This window comes from Macaca mulatta, chromosome 4 (genome assembly GCF_049350105.2).
Source record: "Macaca mulatta isolate MMU2019108-1 chromosome 4, T2T-MMU8v2.0, whole genome shotgun sequence".
Lineage (NCBI taxonomy): Eukaryota > Metazoa > Chordata > Mammalia > Primates > Cercopithecidae > Macaca > Macaca mulatta.
The window spans coordinates 5,504,915-5,528,670 of record NC_133409.1 but is presented as its reverse complement, the minus strand read 5'-3'; the positions used below and the strand labels follow the sequence as shown (position 1 = coordinate 5,528,670).

The window sequence follows — 23,756 nt, the reverse complement described above, 5'->3', positions numbered from 1 at the left end:
TATTTTACATTTAGTGAGAAGGCCCGGGTTGGAAGGAAACAGTAATTCTGATGCCGAGCAGCATGGAAAACAGAAGATCAGTGGATCATAAAAAACAAGCTGGAATGAGAAGACGTGTCAGTCAAGCCAGCCCCAAGCCACCGACCGGCCGCATCTGTGCAGGGGTTTCTGATCTTAGACAAGTATGTGTCTGTGCTGTTTAGAAAACAATCTATAGTTGTATTCTATTTTCTGCATTCAGCTTTTTTTGAGTGCCATTATGATAAAATGTAATGTTATTATAAAATTTGAAGTTATAATAAAATCCAGGTTGAGATGTGCCCAACAGGAGCGACTTGCATTCTGTACAGAACGCTACGGAATTCTCGGCTGCTCGGGCCCTTCCCAGAGTGGTGCTGGCCTGTCGTCCACAGGCCATCTGGGGAGGAAGAAATGTATGCAAGAATGTCATGCTTCCAGAGGTTTCAGTGGTGGCTATTCTACTACAATTATTAAAGATCCATTGTTGTAATGGCTAGTTACAAGTGGGTTATATTTAAAGAAAATTTGGAGAAAAATGTTAAATAAAAAAATGTTTCCAAGCACAAAACTGTTTTTGGAGAAAGTGAACATCCTGTGTCACCATGAAACTGGTGTATTCAAGATTCAGGCCATTAGGAAACACCATGCGTCACGTTACAAGAAGGAAGCGGCCTGTGAAAAGTGACAACCGCTCATTTGGCAGCAGACGACCAGTGTTGTGGTATTTAATGTTGCTACATTTCATGATTTGACATTTTCTACATTTTTCTTTTTCTAAGATCTAAAGATCACATTATTGAAATTTTATCTCTAGATAAAGAATGGACCTCTTAAATAATCCTCTTTTATGATGATGCAAATAACTCACGTACTGTTTTGAGAAGGAAAAAAAGACAACTAAATAATCCAAGGATAGTTCCTCTGTTATCTCAGCCAAAAAGAATACAGAATGCATAGTGACCACACATTCCTAACTGTGGCCTTTAGAATCACGGCACTTGATCGAGTTCCAGCATTGAACGTGCTTAAAGGGCCGTCTTTCTATGACAGCCTGGAGGTTCTGGAGTTGTTGCCCCCATCACAGTGGGCTTCGGGCCCCCAGGTCTGACCCTTGGTTCTGATGATCAGGGAGGCCCTCCCTTACGTGCCCACCGAGCTCCCAGTCTCAGGGTGACTCACACAGGACACACCGTGAAAAGCTGGAGAGGAAAGGGCCCAAGTGACTCAGTTGCCCGATGACTCTCAGGGACCTGAGGGCCAGCAAAGGTAGAACAAGTGTCCACTAACCCTGGAGCGTGGCCTCAAACCCACTGTGCCAGCACACCCTGGCTTCAACCAGAGTCCTGTGCATATCCAAAGGTCTGAAGGAAACTTCAAGGGTGTCTAGTCTTTTGGCTTCCCTGGGCCACATTGGAAGCAGCAGCATTGTCTTGGGCCACACATAAAATCCGCTAACACTAATGATAGCTGATGAGCTTTAAGAAAAGAAAGGTGAGTGCATAAACTTCATAATGTTTTAAGAAAGTTTATGGATTTGTGTTGGGCGGCATTCAAAGGCCCTGGGCCATGGGTTGGACAAGCTTGCTTGGATGGCACCCAGTCTGTGCCTGTCATTGTATGTGATCAAACTAAGCAAAAAGACCTGATTTTCAGTCTACCCCGCCCCCCACCCCTGACCCCTTCAGTGGGTCCCCAGTGAGGACGAATGAGACCAGAAGGCCCAATGAGCCCAGCGTGCCCTGTGTCCCTGGGGGAACCAGACCCGATTGGACACAGACTGGATTTTCACGTGTAGAGGGCAGAGGAAAAGGAGGACATTAAATCTTTAAGTGGTTAAAGACACAAAACTCATAGCAATGATTTCTAATGAGCAGAAAAAGGGCTGAGGAATTTTTTTTTCTTTTCTTTTTTTTTTTTTTTTTGAGACTAAGTCTCTCTCTGTTACCCAGGCTAGAATGCAGTGGCACAATCTCGGCTCACTGCAACCTCCGTCTCACAGGTTCAAGCGATTCTCCTGCCTCAGCTTCCCAAGTAGCTGGGACTACAGGCGCGTCACCACTCCCAGCTAATTTTTGTATTTTTAGTAGAGACGGGGTTTTGCCAGGATGGTCTCGAACTCCTGACCGCAGATGATCTGCCTGCCTCAGCCTCCCAAAGGGCTGAGATTACAGGCTTGAGCCACTGTGCCCAGCCAGGGCTGAGGAATTTAACATTGCACATACATATTGTCTACAATTCTTTATGTGAAAATCCACTCAAACATCCACTCTGCTTTTGATAGCATCAGCTTTTCTCATGACAAAACCTTCCTCTCAGGGTCTGTGCAGAGAATACGGACAGCACCTGGGCTCCGCGGCCTTCTGGGGCCTAGGTCTCTCCACACCCACCTGGATGCGCAGGTCAAAGTGCTTTGCTTCTCAGGGATGGAACTGACGTCCCCCTCAGCCCTTCCTTCTCCTACACTCCACCGGCCTGAGGGGCTTGATGTCCTCAAGTGAAATACCCACCCACGGCGGCCTGTTGAGGCTACAGAGAGGCCGGCTTCTAGTGTGTGGGGCAGTGGGTGGGTATTTCACTGTGTCCATTTTCCTTATATTCACTTTCTATTTGAATTACAGAGAATTATACCCAGAGACAGACTAGTTTAGATTTGAAAATCCTTGAAATGACTATTTTAAATGAAGACCCACACCGGGTGAGATGGGGTGGAACACCCGCTGGGCAGGAGGGCCCAGGGAGAGGGCAGGATGGGGTGGAACACCCGCTGGGCAGGAGGGCCCAGGGAGAGGGCGGGATGGGGTTGAACGCCATAGAGGGCGGGATGGGGTGGAACGAGGAGAGGGCGGGATGGGGTGGAACGCGGGAGAGGGCGGGATGGGGTGGAACACCCACTGGGCAGGTCGGGTGAGCAGGAGGGCACAGGAGAGGGTGAACACACTGGCCACTGAAAGTCGCTGAGCCATCCATGGAGATCTGAACTGTTGGGCTGGCTTCTGGTGGCATGCACTTTTTGAAATAAAGCCTTTTTATTGGACCATGAATGTGTTCAACAAAACCGAACTTCTTGGGAGAATGAACATGTGTTAAATGACCATATACTATAACCCATCCCGCTGACTGTTCACAGCTGCTCACCACCATGACCTCATTAGTTGGGTGTAGATGAATATGCAGTCATTTTACCAGCACAAATTACATTCGACTGAAATGTAGCATGGAGCTCTGAGAGATCTTTCATAAATCACAAGTTTTATAGTATGCAATGAATTATCAAATTCATAACATAAATTCATACATCTTGTTTTGGAACATGAAATGGCATTTATTTTCTCTACAGAAAAAGTGCCAAAAAATGGGCAGTAATAAAATTTCCATTATTCAAGATGTTAGATATGATTTCCATCTTGACTGAAAAAGCCAGAACACTTTAAAAGAACTTCTTTTAGGGGTTCTTATGTAAGAATTGCGATTATGCATCCAATGTACAGAGGAAGAAAAATCAAAATACAAAAAACCTCTTGAATAATAAAAGCTACCAAATAAAGCAGTATAACAGGTTGGTTTTAAAACTTAAATAGTTTTGGTAATTTGATGTGGATAATAATTTGAAGATTTAAGAAAAATAAGTCACTGTATTTTTTACCTTCCACATTTTCTCCTACTTTAAAATTCACTCACTATGTCTTGACTTGGTTGTTGACCGCTTTGATTCATAATTCACTCGGAATAAACAGATTTAAAGCATATACACAATAATTATTTCAATATCAATTCTAATAAAGACATGGCAGTTTGGTAAGTTTTACTTGCATTAGCATTCTTCTCAAGGTATCATATTACACATAATTAGATCCTAGAAACAACCAAATTGCTATGTGTGAGCTAAAAGTGCTGAATTCGTGCTTGTTTAGCAAGCACAGCACCTCATCCAAGGCTCTGATATCCAGCTCACCCCAGGGTCTAGCACTCTGCACCCTGTAGGACTTGCACTGGAGGACATGGCCTGCTTGGGGCAAACCACGGCACTGTCGCTGGGATCTGCGGAAACAGCTCCCTCCACTTTGCCTCCTGTGAATCTTAGTGATTAAACTGCTGAGCAACTTCAAAGCACAGAAGCAAAAACCAATGGGAAGAAGCACCTGGTGGTCGAGAGCTTAAGCGTCCTGCACATCTTCTCTGAGCTATGGCCAGGCCATGCTGAAACACTGCGGATGTCATGTCTAAACCGAGGTCCCCCAACTGCTGTCTAGAGGTGTCAAAAGAGAGACGCTCCTGATAAATGTTTTCACGTGACAGTTTGTCATTAAAACTGAAGCTAAGCCCACTGAATTCTTGAGTGCTTATTAAAGCGCCAATGGCCAAAAGAGACAAGCCTCGCAAGCCGGTGGCCTTCTCCTCTGGATGGCAGAGGATGTATCTCACTAGGTTTGTTTCAGTCCAGGAGGCACCACGCCATAGGAAGTACTATGCCATAGGAAGAAATGTGCAAACTTGCTGGTTCTCATGTTTTTCTACAGCATTTTACTTCCATATATGCACCATGGGTTCTGTCTAATGGTAACATAGGTTAGAGCAAAATACAATCAATACATTTGTTTTAGCTCAAGTAAATTCATCACCTTACCCCACAGTGATAGTGACCTTCTAAAAGTCAGTAAAAATGTACGTCTTAAAATGTATTTTACAGCTCTGGTAGGCCATGTGTGCAATGAAACAAGGTTAATAAATTTAAAATGCCTTGGCGTGTTTTGCTCCTGTCTTAGTCTGCCTGAGCTGTCATGACAAAGTACTATGGATTCGGTGGCTTACAAAACAGACATTTATTTCCCATCGTTCTGGAAGCTGGAAGTCCAAGATCAAGGTGACGGCCATTTGGTCCTGGTGAGGGCTCAATTCCTGGCTCACAGGCAGCTGCTCCTCGCAGCACCCTTTCGTGGTGGAACAAGAGCTCTGGTCTCTCTTCCTCTTCCTCTGAGGACACTACTCCCATGGAATCAGGGCCCCATGCTCAGGACGTCACTTCACCTTCATTACTTCCTTACAGGCCCTTTCTCCACATAGAATCACACTGGGGGTTGGAGCTTCCCAATGTGAACTTGGAGGGATACAACTGAGTCCATTAACATTCCATCCCTCATTTGTCTAACAGTGTGACCTTACTCGGCAATGACAGGGACACTCTAAATGTCAACATTTACATCTTAAAACACTTTTTACAGCTCTATTAGGTCAGTTATGTCAGGACATCGCATTAATAAATGAAAAATGCCTGGGCATTTTGGGGATACTCGGCAGCTCTCCAGTAGTTAAGGAAACTCAGTATACCCCAATCTGGTCATTTCTATCTGTGATTGTGGTCTTTTGCACCTTACTTTATAGTCATTATAACTGAAATTTTAACAGAAACAAAGGGGCTATGCTGTCAGGCCAAGTTTTCAGTAAATACGGTGAGGAGCTGTAAGCTCAGAAAGCGTTCCTATGTAATAGAATTCATTTCTCATGGAGAGACCATGATTGATCTATTTGAAATGCAATATTGGTCCAGAAACTCAGAAACATTTGGTGGAACTCAAGGGTTTACAATAACAACATTAGCTAAAGATTCAATCTGGACCTATTTTAAGATCACCGAGGGGGTGGCACATTTGTGTGTCATTCCCAAGATGTCTCGAAACACACAGCAGATTTCTGCTGTAGCAACTAGTGTGAGAAAACCCGAGAGCTTCTTGGTCGTCTTTGCACCTCTGAGTGCTGAGCACACGTGTGGGGACAAATTGCTACAATGATGTGGGGTGCAGGAAGCTCGAGTTTCAAAAGAAGATCATAAGTAACACATTGTTCCTTCCAGCCAGAATGCCCTGAAATACATGAAAAAAGATGCAGCTCTGGCTACATGAAAAAGAGGTAGTGACTGACTCGGGGCTGGGAAACGAAGCTGTCCTCGCTGGGATGGCCTTTCAGTCTCACAGCTTCAGCAACGTTAGCTTCTTAATTATGAATATTTTTCTCTCAAAGATTAAGGAATCGAGGAATGCTGACATATCTGTATTGATTAGTTATGGTTCTCCACTGTGTTTACTGCCATCCTAATTACAGAACTTAATTTTCACATTTACTTATAATTGTGTGCAATTGTCCAGGTTGATCTTTTAAGGTTAAAGAGAAAATCTCAAACATGACATCAAATAAGTCTTCTAATAAAGCCCATGAACTAGTCTATATATACCAGAGGAGGAAAGAAAAAGAATGACCACAGTTTATTCCAAAGACATGACAAAGGTAACACACATCAGTTACACACAAAGTCAAATTTCAGTATTACCTCCAGAGCAGAGGGAGCCAACAGCCTTCAGAAATCTCTGCTCCTGCCACAGGCTGGGGCTCCTGCCAGGTGCCTCCTGGTGGGGACTACATTTCCCAGCCCTCCTTGCAGCCAGGTGTGGTCATGTGACTAGCCCTGGTGAATGGAGTGTGTCCAGATGGTGTACCTTTAAGAAGCAGGTGCTTCTTTCATAGTCTCTTTCCCTCCCAGTTGACTGCTGGCCCTTGAGGCTGGTGGAGCTACACAAAGAAGAAGCCTGGGTCCCCCAAATCCCCATGTGGAAGCAAAGTTGCCACTCCTCAGGAACCCTGACATTAAACTAACACATAAGCAAGAAATAATTTTTCTTTTATGAACTCACGAAAATATCTTACTGAAACACAAGAGCACACAGTCCAGAGCCCCTGGGTCAGAGCCCCTACAGGCCCAAGAAATGCTTGGTTGGACACTGGCATCGGAGAGAGGGAGGCAAGAAAGATGAGATAAGCACAGACTAGAGATTCGTATCACTTTTCATAAGTACAAGAGAAACATATCATCAAAACCAGTTCTAATCACCGTCACTCTAATTGTGTGGCATCAGACAAGCTCCTCACCAGTCCTTGGCTTCAGTCCCCTCCTACGTAGAATGAGGGGGCCCTACCTGGATTGGTGGTTGTGAGAAATAAAGAAATACATGAACCCATGCATGTAAAACTCCCAGAACAGTTCTGGCATAGAGTGGGGTCTCAAAAATAACGCTTTAATTCTTCCTGAATATCTAATGCAGTGATATAACATCTTTCTTGAAAGAGTCTGCCCTTTTTGAAGTCTGTCATTGGGGGGGGGGGGAAAGCAAACCAGCATAAAATAAATTATGTATATACACAAGTGTAAAATATATAAGTGGATTCAGAAGTAGAAGATGAAGGACCCATGTCTCTGAAAAGCCACAGCTGAAGGTGCTGAAACTAACCGTCTGGCCTCACTAGCATGGGGGGTAGAGTCTGACTTCCTGCTGGCTGCTGTCATTAGTGGCGGGACTTTCCGGGACCATGTGCTCTCTGCCCTGTGGCGAAGCATCCCGAGGCGATGAGAGTGAGACCCTGCGCCCTCCTCACTCACTCAGGTTCCAGTTACAACAGTGAATTTATTTTGTCTTTATCTGTTTGGCTTTTTATCACATCTGAATGCAAAATATGCAGCACAAAATGAATGAAAATTGAGACCCCAGTGACGGTTAGAGAATTTTCGTACCACAAACTAAAAGTGAATTTCTTTCCAAGAAATGGGGGACCTTCGTTTCACTCCCCAGTCTACACCCAGTGCTGAGGTCTAAAGTAAACAAGGCAGGAGCTCGACTCCATCCCAGGGACCTCACCCTCTGCTGCTTCGAGTGCAGTTTAAAAAGAGGAACAAGGACCTCCACAAAGTCAGCTCCACATTCAGCAGGTGGACAGCAGAATCAAATCTCCGCAAAGAAACAGCATATGAGCGTGCGCAGCTGCTCACGGACCTAAGTTATAATTTCCAGGTGGGGCCAGTGAGTCGCTGCAGGTGTGGCTTTCTGCAGAAAAAAATGAGGGGGTGACTGAACTGGATTCCACAGGCCCTAGCCACACAGAGCATCATGCTGCTGAACTGGGGGTCTTAGGGGACTCCTCTTGGGCACACGGCATCCCTTTGCTGCCTCCTTTCCCCAGGGACCCTGCACTGGGAACTTGCAGCACGCCACTGAGACATCAGGGGTCCGGGGAAGTTCTGCCTGTCCCCCACCTCTCGCTCTGGCTGATGTTGCCAGCTAATTTGTAGACTTGCATGTACATAATATTCCTATGTGTACAGAAAAACAATCAAAGGTGGAACTAGATCACCTGATCTCAACTCCAGAATGTGGGCCTTGTTGCTGCCTTGTAACCTGGGGCTGCTACTGTGCCCTGGTGATGGGCACAGGGTTCCCAGAAGCTCGGGGCCCTAAGAGAGTCCAGCTGGGCAGTGGCACATGACAGACAGGGTGCGGAAGCCAACGGCCCTCCGTGCTCACTGTCAACCCAGCCAGCAGAGGCTGTGCACAGGTGGCCAGGTGCGAGTACCTGTGCTCCAGCAAGTAGCTGGAAAAGGAACACTGTGCTTGCTCGGGGCTGACTTCCAAATTGGGAGGAGGAGGAGTGGGTGGTTAAGGGCATCTAGGAGGTGGGTGGCAAGGGAGTGCCCCCATGGAAAAGGAGAAAGAAGCTCTAAGCCCTTGATGCGTCAGAGCTGAAATTAGTAACGTTGGGATTGCCACTACTCTTTCAAACTCTTTAAAAAAGAGCCCCAGGCTTTCTGGAAACAGGTGGTCAGATTGAAATAAAAATGATGGCTATGGGGCCAATCTCCTACTACCGCCAGCAAAAGCCAAAAGTGAATTCATGTTTCACAGCCAGCGTGAAGAAAGCGTCTGCTCGACAGTTCAACGAGAAACCACAGCGCATTCCAGGGCCCCTCCTGGGGTTCCTTTGCTCATTTTCACATAAAGAAAGAAAAAGGAGGGGAGGTATTAATCTGCAGCACTAAGTATGCACTTTTGTGAACACTTGTTCTAAATTATTGCCATTACATATCCACACTGGAATTGAAAAATAATCCAGCTCAATTCACCAGGCAAAGAGACCCAGCCTCCACGGTCAGAGTATCTTCTCTGCCTCACAGGAGGGACTGTACCCTTAGAATTGAAATCAGTCATGCTTTATGGAAGGCTGCATGAACAATGTCATTCTACCCTTAGGTATTTTATCCTCATTAAGTCATGGAAAATAAGAGCCTAAAGGGAAACTGGGAAATTGAACTTTCAGCTTTTACTATCAGCTCCAATAGAGACTGTTGGCAGAAATGGGCGCACATCACCTGTGTCTCCAGCACCTCTGCATGAAAAACACAGAGCATGGTCTCTCAGTCTCACAGAAGTCTCTCACCCAATGCTTTGGCCCATACAAATCAGATTTGTTAGCAACGTTTTCAAAATTTCGAACTCCCAGATTTGATATACAACATAAACTGAACTCTGGCATGAAAAGAATGGAGAGAGACTTGGGATCTTACTGGGAGACAAGATCATATCCACCAACCCAAGGACAAACAAGGCCACAGGCATGCAAGTGAGATACACAGAAAACAAGAACAGGAGAGGCCAGAGGAAGAAGAGCCCCTGGGCGGCTTGATTAGGGGTGCTCAGAGGAGGAGGCAAGGGAACTGGGGGGAATACAGACTGTGCTGTGGAGAGGGCATTCAAGGTGAAATAAAACAGCTCACACAAAGACACAGGGGCTTGAATTGGCAAGCATCATCGGGATGATAAAGACTAAATCTATCTGATTACAGCGGCCTTCTGGTTTTGCTTCTTTTGTTGTTTTGCTTGTACTTTTTGCTTAAAACTTGGACATAGTGGGAAATAAAATCAGAACAGTAAATTTCTATTTCCCACATCAATAGGCTTCGAGGAGTAAGAACCTACCAAACGCTGATAAGAATCAGTCATTAGGGTCTGGAAGAGACAGCATCCATGTAAGATCAAGTTCACAGATTCCCAGTGTGAGCTCTGTGTCAGGCCCCGCTTTAGGAGGAGACAGATTCTATTTCAGGGCTGGGCACACCTAAAGATGGAGCCTGGCGAGGAGCATGACTTAGGGTGAGAACTATGCCATCAGCCTGCCCCAGAAGAATCCAGAAATGCAGCAGCACAATTAAAATCCTCATTGAGGACTTCAGGTCGCTGCACGGCACTGTACGGGGGACTCGTGTGGAGCGAGGCCGTTGCACTGCACTGTACGGGGGATTCGGTCGTTGCACTGCACCGTACGGGGGATTCGTGTGGAGTGAGGTCGTTGCACTGCACCGTACGGGGGATTTGTGTGGAGTGAGTTGATGACTGTTACTCTTGCCCCCGCAACACACACGTGCATGTGTGTAACTGAAAGCACATCTGTGTTAATGTGCTTCCCTACAGTAACCTTCTTACTATCTCTACTCATTTCCCTTCGCATCAGGTATACCTTAAATATACACAATAAAACTTATTTTTTAAAAAATTAAAAAAATAACCTCATTGGGGCAGTGAGTATAATCAACACTAATGGATAAGTGATGGCCCCGGGCAAAGAGCATAAATAAGGGAATGGAAGAGATCATCAAAGACACCACTTAGAGTAAGGCCTTGCTGGATTTAAAAACAGATGAAAACCAACCCACACAAACTTTTGCAAGTAAAATGGATCTGCCTGCCATGTCACAGTCAATGAAGAGTCAAATCTGAGCATTATTTAATTACAAGCATCACAAAAGCAGAAAAACAGGTTGTCTCAGTTTGACTTTAGAATTCTCTTCTACACATTAAACGCCAGAAGATGCCAGAGAGCCATGCTCACTGAGCATCAGATACAAAAAGGCTGCAGCCCAGGCATTTCACAGTCACCCAGGCACCCTTCATAGATGCAGGTGATGGAAAAGGCCAGCATGCAAGGACTCAGCAAATACACCCTCCACGGGAGGCCCTGGGGGCACCTCGCAAAGATGTTACCATCATTCCACACGGCCAACAGTGCCACACCGGAGTTCCTTCTGGGATGGGCAGAATGCCTTTAGGCCAGCCACAGTGTGGCTGCTTCCATCCAAATGGCACTCGGCATGGGGCATGGTTTGATGTGTGCTCCCCGCCCCCGAAAAAAGACACGTCGCAGTTGCAGACCCGAGCATGTGACCTGACTTGGAAACAGGGTCACTGCAAATGTGATTAGTTAAAATGAGATCACAGAGGAGGTGAGTGGCCCTAATCCAAGATGACTGGATGACTATCTAATCCAAGACGACTTCTAAAAAGGCCACTTGAAAGCAGACACACCCCGAGACGGCGGCCTTGAGATGACGGAGGCAGCAAAGGAGTGCCTGGGGCCACCAGAAACCAGAAGGGGCAAGGAAGGATCCTCCCAGGGTGCTAGAGAGAGCTTGGTTTTGCCCACAGTATCATCTCGGATATCTACCCTCCAGGACTGAGAGAGCATAAACTCCCATTGGTTAACCCCCCTGTTCGAGGTAGTTTCTTACAGGAGCTCCAGAAAACTAACCCAGCATTCAGTTTGTACTAAAATCTCATCAGTGTACCCAGCATGGCCACCTGCGAGCCTGTGCGTATTACACACTGAGTTCCACAAGACAGAAGGCTGTGGACAACAGTCCCCAAACCCAAGCCGGCCCACGCTGACGGGACTGGCTGGATCCGCTGCACCGCAGGAGACAGAAGCGTCTGCGATACAGAAATCACTCCGAGCTTAGACGATGAGAAAACGATGATCTGTTTAAAAAGCAATCACCAGCCAGGGCGCAGCAGTGAACCAGAAAGTTCTCAGAAGTCCTGAAAAGTGGGCAAGAGACGGGCCTGGCTTGTAGAGAAAGTGACTTCACCAAATACCAGCAGAAAGAGAAAGACTTCTCGAGGGAACTGGAGAGTCACCTATTATCACTAGTAGCGAGGGTCACAGGGAAATCAACAGGCTAATGAATTCTCTGCTCTACAGGGAGTCCTGGCCTGCAGAGAGCTTCTGATGGGTGCACCTCAGATTAAAACGAGGCAACTCATCTGCAGGAAGAGGGTCCCAGTGTGGTGCTGTGAGGGGCTGACGAGCCTGTTCTGTCCTCGGGAATTTACAGGGGCTACTTATTCACACAACGTATGGGCGAGGCAGAATCTGTGAATCTCATTTCACATAAGGGAACTAGGAGTTGAGGAACTTACTACTTGTTCTTATAACTAATAAGTGAGGAGCTGGAATGTGAACCCAGAAGCCCAGAGTCAGTGTTCCTGACCATCCTGCTGTGATGCCTGATACGCGAGGGGAAGAAATCAGAATCTCAATCAACGCCTGTCCTTATACCAGGCCCCGACTGATGAGAGGGCCAGAAGCACAGAAAGGGACTGGGGAGGGCAGGCAGGCAGCCACCCCGGAGAACTGTACTACAGCGCTTCACCTTCCCGGAGAGCACTGTTACCTGCCCACCTGCGGTCTGCCCTTACACTGCTCTTGGATATGTCTACTGTGACTCAAAGAATAGGCCTTCTGGGAAACAGATTGTGCCAGCGATCTATCCTAATTATATTCCTGAGCATGAATCAATAATAAAAGGATCATCAGACATCAGAGATTAAAAACATCAGCATGAAAGGCTGAGTTTGGAAAGTACATTTGAAACTCAAATTCAACATCGAGCTGAGACAGTTATCAAAGGAACAGGACAAACAGACATGTTAGTCACTCAAGACCTCAGAGCTCACCACTGATGCAACCTCAACAGACACCAGTGAGCAAAAGAGCAGTTCAGGAGAAGGGTGGCAGTACTGAGCAGAAAGAAGCTTTCGGATGCAGTGTGAGCACCAAAGAAGGTGGCATGAAGTCAAAGGAGAATTCAGTGGACCTTAAATCTCAATCAAATCCCAACATATACTTTTGGATTCTAAGCATTTGGAAGAAACATTCTTCATAGGTAATACCAGAGCTAAAAGAGAAAGAGAAACAGAACAGAACACAACAGAACAAAATAGAATAGAATGAAATAGAAGAGAATGGAATGAAATGGAATAGAATAAAACATAAAAAAAGACTATATAAAAACAGAACACATGACAAAAGTAGTATTTCAGATTGTGGGTAAATAGCTAGTTCTAAAACAATATGCTGGCTCACAATACAGTCAACTGGAATTATTGTGACAAAGTGTTAACAGAGTGAAATTATAATATAACCAGCACAGCACAGGCAACCAGGTCCATAAATCTCAGAATGGTATAGATCTTTCTTATGCAGGTACAAGAGCAAAGAGATACTTTATAAAGGAAATAATTTATAGATTTGGTTACATTAAAATTGACCTGCATCAAAACATTCCATTAAAAAATGTAAACACAAACTGATTTTAGAAAAAAAAAAAACTTGCAAAAAGAAAGAGCTCTTAATATATAAAGAGCTCTTACAAATCAGTAAGGAAGACAAATAGTTCGATTAAAATGGCAAAAGATCTAAACAGATGATTAACACAATCAATAAACATATGAACAAACGTCAAACTCACTAATACTTAAAAAACATATTTTTAATGTGTCGAACTTCTATAAATAACAAAATGATGATATTAAAAATTCTGAGAATATAGGAGAGTAAAAATCTCAGATAACTCAGGTAACACTATTACAAACGTAAATGCACAGAACTATTCTGCTCATGCCATTGACCTGAGAATTCTATTTCTGAGAATTTACCCTAAGAGAATAAAAGTGCATGGATAATTCTATGTTGAAGACCATTCATCATAGGGGTTTTAGTAATATAAAAATCGAAATGAATATTAAAAATGTATGATTAACTAAATAAAGCTTACTTTATTTGATGTGTGACCATTATACTTGTATGTGTGGAATATTTCATGGTGAAGGTAAAATTCTGAAAATGTATTGGTAAGTGATATGAAACAGTTTCTAGAAGGTGATTCAAATTTTTAAAGAACTGCACATATGTATACATGAAGAAAGAATCGGAGGAAATCAAAAATTTAACAGGGGTCATTTTAAAGTAGAAAATGTTAAATAATTTGAGTTTTAAAAAATGTATTTCCCTCATAATTTTCACAATAAAATGTGTTATTTTAGTAATCAGAACAAATATCTTACCAAAAAAATTACCAAATGTTAAAAAACAAAAACAAACAAACAAAAAACTTGTCTGTCCAAACACATTGATTTTTCAACGATCTGTCCTAAAATATAACTTTCATAGTGCTTTTCTGCTATAAGGTTCTCAGAACCCCAAAGTTCTTTCCATCCAGTATTTACTGAGATGCAAAGAAACAAAAGAAGTAAAAAGATAAAAGAGGCAAAATAACATAATGGAAGGAGATCTGGTAACTGGGTCTGGGATTCTAACATTAGTCTTGAAATTAACTAGTTCTGTGACCTAAGCCGAAGTTCGTGGTCTTGGTTTTCTCATCCAAAGAAACGAAGAAGTTGAAATGAATAATTTTTTTGTTTTTTTTTTTTTTGAGATAGAGTCTCATTCTGTCATCCAGGCTGGAGTGTGGTGGCAGGATCTCAGCTCACTGCAACCTCTATCTCCCAGGTTCAAGCGATTTTCATGTTTCGGCCTCCTGAGTAGCTGGGATTACAGGCACATACCACCACGGCTGGTTAAGTTTTGTATTTTAGTAGAGGCGGGGTTTCGCCATGCTGGCCAGGCTGGTCTCGAACTCCTGACCTCAAGTGATCTGTCTGCCTCGGCCTCCCGAGGGATTACAGGCGTGAGCCACCATGCCCAGCCAAAATGAATAAACTTTGAATGCAATTTTGTACCCTAAAGTTCTATGATGCTATTTCATAATTCCCAAAAAAGCCAAGTTCAACGACAGCAAAGCTGCCCAGGGAAGTGGTTGTGTCCTCCACCCGCACAGACTGTGGCTGTCCACTGGGACTTCAATCCCCAGATATGCTTGTGATTGGAAGTCCTTTTTCCTCTCTGAAATTTAGAAAGGTGCTGCAGTCACAGCTGGTTCTATTTTGCCACTGACAGGCAGACACATATTTTTATGCATTAGTAACCTTTAGGAATCTCAACCTCTCAGTGATGTAAGTCAAACACACACATTTAATGTTTCTAAGGAGAGAATCCAGTCTAATGTAAAATGATCTTAAGGAAGTCATTCTGTCCTTATACGATCTACTAGTCAAGGAAGATAGACAGAAAGGAACAAAAGAATAAGGATGGGTACACATAAAACTACTTGGAGGAAAACTCCCTTCGATGTATTACCAATAAAGGAATGGGGTTCCCTTGTCGGTCAATCCTGGGCCAAGCAAATCCAAGCCCGGTCAGAGGCCAAGACCTCTGAAAGTAGAATGGCTTTTAGAACTTATTGTAATAGTATCCGACCAGTTTTTTAAGGCTTAAAGTAAGATACACAAGGTTTGGATATGGAAATCTTCGAAGAGTCATTGGTATCTTATCTCATAGAAAGGGAAAGGCTTTCAATGAGTTTAAAACATGTGACTTGCACTGTGATGCCAGGGAAATTGCACTCACTAGAGTTGACGTGCAGGAGGTTTGGAAGGCGGGGCGGCCTCCAGACAGGGGTCACAGTCCATGGGGAAGATAGGCAGTAAGGTCCAGGCAATGATCAAGGAAGGAGGTAGGTTTGAGTTTATGGTCAATAATGTGATGATTAATACTGAGTGTCAACTTGACTGGATTGAAGGATGCAAAGTATTGTTCCTGGGTGTGTCTGTGAGGGTGTTGCCAAAGGAGATTAATATTCAACTTGGTGAACTGGGAGAGGCAGACCCACCCTCAATCTGGGTGGGCACCATCTCATCAGCAGCCAGTGAGGCTAGAATAAAGCAGGCAGGAGAAGATGGAAAAGCAGACTTGCTGAGTCTTCTGACCTTCATCTTTCTCCTGTGCTGGATGCCTCCTACCCTGAATCTTCAGACTCCAAGTTCCTCAGCCTTTGGAATCCAAGACTTACACCAGTAGTTTTCCAGGGGCTCTCGGGCCTTCAGCTACAGACTGAAGGCTGCACTGTTGGCTTCCCTGCTTTCGAGGTTTTGGGACTCAGACTGATCCACCACTGGCTTCCTTGCTTCTCAACTTGCAGATGGCCTAGACTGGGACTTTACCTTGTGATGGTGTGAGTCAACAGTCCTTAATAAACTCCCTTTCACATATAATCTATCCTATTAGTCCTGTCCCTCTAGAGAACTCTGACCAATACACTTTGTGAGGGAACATTGGGCCTGAATATGGGAGACAAACAGGATGGGGGGTTTCCACCACTGAACTCTTTACTGTGGAACGAGCAGAGCTGTCCCACCGCGGATGGACAAGTTATGTAGAGGTGAGGGGAATTTCGAGGGAATTGTGGCAATTCACCACAGATGCACCAGTTGGGGCCTGCAGAGAGAGGCCTGGGTGATGGGCACATGTGATGTCAGACACAGCCATGGGAGCAGATGGAGAAAGGACACAGGGGAGGGACCACAGATGCTGAGCACCGGCCCATGGTGTTCACCCACGAAAACCAGACAAAGTGAGATGGAGAGAAAGGAAAAGAAACAAGACAGTGTACGCCATGGGAGGCAAGAGAGGGGCACAGGTGGCTGGGGACACAGGCTACAGGGTAAGTCGAAACAATGGAGTCTCTAGAGGGTAGAGCTGGTGGCGAGGCACCCGTGAGGCCCCAGAGGACACAGCTCCCGAGTACGAATGGGACTCAGCAGATGGAGACAGCTTATCTATGAGGAGGTGGCAGTCATTGAAGGGAGAAAAAAAGGACAAGAGACAAATGTGAAGCCAACACCTGGCAACCAGGCCACGGGGGCCACTTGAGCATCTCTGTAGGACACAGAGCTGGGGAAAAGGACAGTGGTGGAGGGGATGCTGGGCTGCAGGGTGAAGGAGGAACTGGCTTCAAAAGGAGGAAGAGCATCTCTTCTTCTGGGAAAAAATAAGGTAGGAAGATTGGCATAAAGATAGAGGAGACATTTAACATATAAAGAAAATTTAAGTGATTTTGGAAACGATCGTTCTGCAATGCAATGATCGTGGAGCTGATAATACGCAAGATTGCAGCTCTAATAGATATTGTAGGCAAGCCAAAATTTTCATGAATTTTTCATGGATTTAACTAGTAGCTTCAAAATGACCATTTCATATTATTAAACATCAAGAGACAAGAAATATCCAATGGGCGATGGCATCATTGAGAAGAGAACAGAAACAGATTTCCGGAGTCCACAGGCTGGTGAGATGCTCCAGTTTATGGCACTCTGCTCTCTGGTGTGCCAGCCCCAGCCGGGCACCGTGCTATTGTTGGTTTTCCTCACCCAGTTCCTGTCAGAACCACTGCAGTCATGCCACAGACAGAGCTTTTGTGCAAATGGTATTTTCTTCTCTATTAAAATGTTCTGCTCTGTTCCCATCTAAATGGGTCCAGGAGCAGTCCCAGAGACACCAATTGCACGGAAGCATGGTTTGATTTCACATGGCTCCTGATGACCATAATTGTTGCTATTATTTGCCTTACTATTTCACCTCTCAGGCAGAAAGTAAACAAAACACTTCTCAGGAGAGAGAGGGGAGAAAGGAAGAGAGAAGACATTGTGGGGCCAAATTGGAGCACTGGACGGCATTTGCTGAACTGTTCTGATTTCCTTTGATGCTTTCCCTCCCTGCTGTTCAGGATAATGCCTTGTTCTCCTACCAAACCTGGTGTGGAAGGAATCCCTCCAAAAGGCAATGGCGGTAGACAGACCATGCTTTTATTTTCTTACAGGCATTTATGTTCTTACAGGAATGGTTTAGAGAGGCTTATGGATGAATTAAATGGTTTGCAAAATTAACACTGGATTCTCTACCACGTAGATAGGCAGGGACAATAAAGGAATAAAAAGTCACATTTGGAGCTGATGACATTTTAAAACCAATTCTGGATGGAGAAGTTGGAATCAGATGACCCCTTGAACTTGAAGACATTTGGTGAAACAGCCTGGAGTCTGCCCATCATGCACTGAGTCACGGGTGGCTGGTGTGGGTAGATGCTCTAAACATTTTGGCTCTGAGCACCTCTGTTTATACAACATTCTTTCCCATTACGTCAGGAATAGGAAGCCTGTTTTCTCTGAGATAATGGAGTCAGGAAGAGAAATCATGTCCCAACTCTGCTAAATTTTGTAGCAGTCCAGGAAACAACAAGGGTTTTCTTTGTATAAGCACATAGCACCTCTCTTTCCTATCTCCCTTCTTTCTTCCCTCCATCCTTGTATTCCACAGCTGACCAGGACTCAGCTCATCCCCATCAGACATGGCTCATTCTCAAGAGGTCCCCCCGGGTGGGGCTGAAACAGTGGGGTACCTAATGCCCAGGCAGGGCCCAGCCCGGCATGTCTCAGGGGTTACTGCTGCTTGTCCAGGTCTGTAACTATTGTCTCAGGTTCGGTGATCAAGATCTCCAGGATAAATTTCATCCTAAGAAATAATTAAAGATTCCAGAGCGGGAGTCACCTGGTGCGTGCCATATGTGAACACCCACTCTTGGGGATGTTTGAAGAAGCACTGAATTGGTACGAAGGACTGAAAGTAGGTAGAGGTTTTTAGAAAGGTAAATTCTGCAAACTACAGATGGGGAGATTGGAAATTAGCTTGACAACATCTTAGGGAGGAAGTGGTGATCAACAATAATCGGGAGAGTCAGATGAAATATATGCTGATTCCCTTCTCTCCTCTGCGGAGGCTACCAGATGGGTAGATGTGGAGAAAATGGTAAACAGTGTCTCTGGTGTTCAGGAAGAATTTAACAAGGTTTTCTCATTACATATACCGAATACAACGAAGAAATGACGACTGGCAGATTAATAGCTGCCTCAACCAAAGGGAAGTAATTAATCAATCCACATCAACTCGGAAGGCAGTTCTGAGGGCACCCTCCTGGCTTGCTCCATTCAGCCTTCTCATCAGCGCCAGGGGAAGCACGAAGCTTCATGACACTGGGAAGACAGCACGTCACTTGCAGGATGATGGGATATGTATCTCTAAAAATACCAACCAACTGGATGTCTGAATTTAAGAACAAAATAAGAGACACAAATGCAACGTCTTACTCTCATCAAACAAAAAACAAATAAGCTGCAGGGGGAGGGGCCAGATTAGCAAGGAGTGTTAGCTCAACAGGGACTCAGTAATGTGAGGATCGTGTAAGTGCTGGGAGAAACGATGCAGGCTTCGGCGTGCGTCTTCCCAGGGCAGGTCTCCTTCCCACTCCATCTCCACTCTCCATGTGTCACCTCTCAAGGCCGAGAGCAGAAACTACCACCTCACCTAGCGTGGTCACCTCCTTGGAGTAGCTTCTTCCGTCATGGCGCATTGGACACCCAGCCTTCCCTCCTCCGCATACTGCTGAGCGTGGTGAGGTTTGGTTTTTTTTGTTTTGTTTTGTTTTTGAGACAGAGTCTTGCTCCATAGCTGAGGCTAGAGTGTAGTGGCGCCATCATAGCTCACTGCAGCCTCGAACTCTTGGGCCCAAAGAATCCTCCCACCTCAGCTCCTGGAGTAGGTGCACCTACTACAGGTGCACCACCACACCTGGCTAATTTATTTTTGTTTTTAGTACAGACAAGGTCCCACCATGTTTCCCAGACCAGTCTCTGGAGCTCACGTGATCTTCTGGCCTCAGCCTCCCAAAGTGCTGAGATGACAGGCATGAGCCATTGTGCCTGGCCAAGGTTACTGTTTAACATCTGGCTTCCCAAGTGGACCATGGGCTCCAAGGGCAGAGACAATGTCTGTCTTATTCTCAGATGTTTAGCCAGGCAATGCCTGGCACTTTGTAGAAATTCAATCAAGGCTTGCTCAGTGAAGATAAATGAATGAGTCACCACCATCAGATGTGATTTTCTTCCTATCTGAACTCACCTGGTTTTCCTGTTGGACACACTGTCTTGGGAATTTGGAAATATCCCTTATTCCTGATGGGTTCTGAGATCCTTTAGTGCAGGAAGTCTGCCTGATTAATCTTTGAATAAGAACCTACCAGAGTACCATATCTAAAGACTGGCTGCATAAACAAATGGGAGAAGAAAACGATAATTCTTTTAACATACAAGTTGCTGCACTTGCCCTATTTTCAGGACTAGATAATATAGCTGCATGTAGCATATTTTAAGTAAAATGAAATTTCAGATGTGTAGAAATCAGTGAAAGAAGCTCATTGCACAAAGTGAATAGAAATGGAAAATGGAATATGCATGCATTTTGAAATTGGTCTTATCAAAATCAGTAGGAAATTAAATTTTAAACTCAAAGTCATTCTTATTATATTATCCCTATTGAAATTCAACTTGCTTTTGCCTGTAGGCAGGGAGCAATTTATTAAAATACTCTGCATATCCAATATTTCTTAAACAAACAAACAAAATCTCTTATACTCAGCTCAAAAAGATGGTGACAGATGAAGGAAGAATTAGAAGTATTGAAAAAAAAGAAGAAAAAGAAAAAAACAATAAACCACATGGTCTATCTTAGAACCTGACTGATGATTCCATTCAGACAATATTTCTTGGATACCCACAGGTCACAAGCCACGTGATATTAGATAGAGAAAATGATAGAAATCAAGCCATATTTCTCTACTTGCAAGCCAGTTATATATTAGCAGATACATACAATACCCAAAATGCTCTTAAATCCAAATAAATCACATTTTTATGATGCAAATACTGACAGCTTAAATCTATATAGCACTCCATTGGTTACAAAGCACTTACAGCACTTGTTCTACGAATGGAACAAGACGCAATTGTGCATACACGAGGTGACTCCATTTATATGAATGCATCTTATACGACGACTTTGGAGGGAAATTTGGTAATATTTACTATAGTTGAAGATCGTGTGCTCCATGACTCAGCAATCTCACTCCCAGGTATATACCCGAGAGAACATCCCCCAACACCTGCACCTACTGTGCTCACGGGACGGATGCACAAGATCGTTCATGGCAGCACTGCTCTCAGCAACACCAGAAGGAAACAACAAATTAAATAAACATCTTATTTAATTTGAAAGTAAGTTAATCTTGTTAGGTTAAAGAGTTGTGTCAATTGCAAGTTGTCTCCAAAAGCTACTGGGAGCATAAAGAACCAAGAAGAGCTACGACAATATTGAGAGAAAAAAAAAAAAAACAACAACAAAACCCCAGTAAGATAAAGGTAGGAGAGACTTGCTGTTTTAGCTATCAAGACTTTTTTTAAACTGATGGTTAATAGGACAGTGTGGTTTTGACACAGGTTAGACAAATGAAACAGAATAGAGCCAGAAATAGACTCCATCCTTATAGGGAAATGTGCGAATTCAGAGGTGGCCTTGCAGGTAAATGGAGAAAGGATGAACAATACAATAAGGAGCACTTAAAAAAGTGCTTATCTTATTTAAAAAGCAGAAAACAAAACTAGTTCCATTCTTGAGACTATACAAAGAACGCAAGTCATTAAAGACCAAAGTGTTAAAAATAAAACTTTAAAAATTTTAGATAACAGATCACTTTTACAACTTCAGAGTGAGGATAGGCTTCTTAATTAAGACACAGAAAGCACATAATGTAAAGAAAAGGATGAATCAACTCAGCTGCATAAAAATTTTAAACTTCTGTATCAAAAAGTTTAAAAGACTGGCCACAAACTTGATAGCATTTACAATGCATGTAACTGATGAAGAGTTATTATACAGAATATGTAAAGAACTCCTATAAATTAACTAAAAGAGACAGAGAAAAGGAGAATAGGAACACTGAATAGATGGGGGACGCAAAGAGAAATATCAATGCCCCGACATGCGAAGGGAGTCTGACCACACTGGCCATCGGGCAGTGCACGTTCCAGCCACAGTGGGACACCATCTCACACACAGCCAATGGGCCACGACTCAGAGCCTGACGTCCTGCCAACAGCAAGGAGGGAGAGAATGAGAACTCGCATCTGTAACTGGTGGCAATGCATCTTATACGGTGACTTTGGAGGGAAATTTGGTAATATTTACTATAGTTGAAGATTGTGTGCTCCATGACACAGCAATCTCACTCCCAGGTACATACCCGAGAGAACCTCCCCCAACACCTGCCCCTACTGTGCCCATGGGACGGATGCACAAGATCCGTCATGGCAGCACCGCTCTCAGCAACACCAGAAGGAAACAACAAGGATCCAGCCCCAGGGCAACCGACACAGGACCGATGGCACAGTCAGATGAAATACCACACAGAAGCAAACATAGGAACCAAGCGCTACCCATCAGCATGGGTACAGCTCATGAATGCAATATGGAACAAGACGCATTCGTGCATACACGAGGTGACTCCATTTATATGACATGTCAACTGTAGAAAACAACACAGTGTTTAGGACACACACCATAAAACAGGAAGAAATAAACAGGAGTGGTAGACATCAAATCCAGGGCAATGGTAGCCTCCAGGTGGGAGGGAGAAGGATGAGACTGGGGGGCCATAAATGGTGTTTAACTGTATCGATAACTTCTTTATTTCTTAAGCTGAATTTATGGGTGCAAAGGTGTTTCTTATAGCATTTTTGTTCCTAAATATGTCTAAAATATTTCCTAAGAAAAATCTGAAAAGGGCTCAAGTCAATGTTTCTGTTCACTGAGTTAAGGAAGTTTTCTGCAAGCCAATGCTCTATCCACACTGAAAATCTGGAGAGAGGTGTTGGTCAGGGGCACCTAGGAACCCATTCTGCTTTCACCCTTTGGATGAGTTCATTCAAAGACTAAGAGACCTCGACATTTGGAAATGTAAACATTCACTCAAATCTACATCTGTTAAGTGTTAAGTTCTGACATGAGCTTAGTCTAAAAGGGATCTGGGCGGGATATCAAGAACCAAACATCACAGCTAGAGCCTTCCCTCTGCTACTTCCCTGTCTGTGGTCTCTGCGTGATACGCATTACGGTTTCTAAGGGACAGGGAAGCTTGGCTGAGATCACTGCATCTGCTCTCGGCTTGTGTGGGCCATGGCACTTTCAAAAAAGATCATGCTGCTTAGCATAATTAAACCAGGAACTCAGTGCAGCCTCAGAGGGTGTGGGGTGGGGCAGGGCTCTGGGAGGCCAAGTGGTGACTTCCTCCAGTCCAGCATCCACCAGCCACACGGGAGATGGTGTGGGACGTGGGATCTGGAAGGCTTCGTTTGGCCTCATAAATGGGATTAGCATGGGGGCAGCTACCAACCAGTCACCTTCTAGAGTCAAGGGTGGCCAGGTAAAGGGCTTTGGCATGGAAGTGCGGGTTGCCAAGGGAGTCATGGGAGGGGACATGACAGAAGATGCTTCCATCTGGACAACACCTGTCACTGGGAGGGCACCGTGAACATGGCTGGCACGTTCTGGGCAATCTAAGGCTCAAGTTAGACAGAGACACAGGCACAGGAAGGATCCTGAATATTGCGAGGTTGTGGGAGGGAGGCCGAGGAATGGCTGTGGCCCAGGGGTATCAAATAAATGCCCCCATGCTGTTGTTTGCGATAACAAGTCAGGGGTGTTGGAGGAGCCAAAGCCAAACACCCACTAAACGGGCAATCGGGATTGTTTTAGGCAGAAACGGGATCACCGCAAAGCTGACATGTTGGAAGGGGTGAGATGAGAGCTAAGAACTTCTCCAACTCGTCCTAATGGGTCCCTCCTAGAAGTCATGAAGAGAAAAGGGCGAGACTATGAAACAAAGTGTGTAAAGGTGGAAAGAAGTAATAAAAAAATGAAGAAGAGCTCCATCGTGATTAACCCTCCATGGAAAAGCTCCAGAGGAGGTGGCTCTGCCAACTGAAAGGTTTGCACTGTGAACAACGCTATGTAAAATGCACCTG

The 23,756-nt window shown here is 44.6% G+C and overlaps 1 protein-coding gene across 6 annotated transcripts in view; it reads right to left on the bottom strand.

Annotated features, from left to right (window-relative positions):
* The window catches only part of RPS6KA2 (ribosomal protein S6 kinase A2), a 452,599-nt gene that overhangs the window by 167,955 nt on the left and 260,888 nt on the right, over positions 1 to 23,756 (bottom strand). The window lies entirely within an intron of this gene.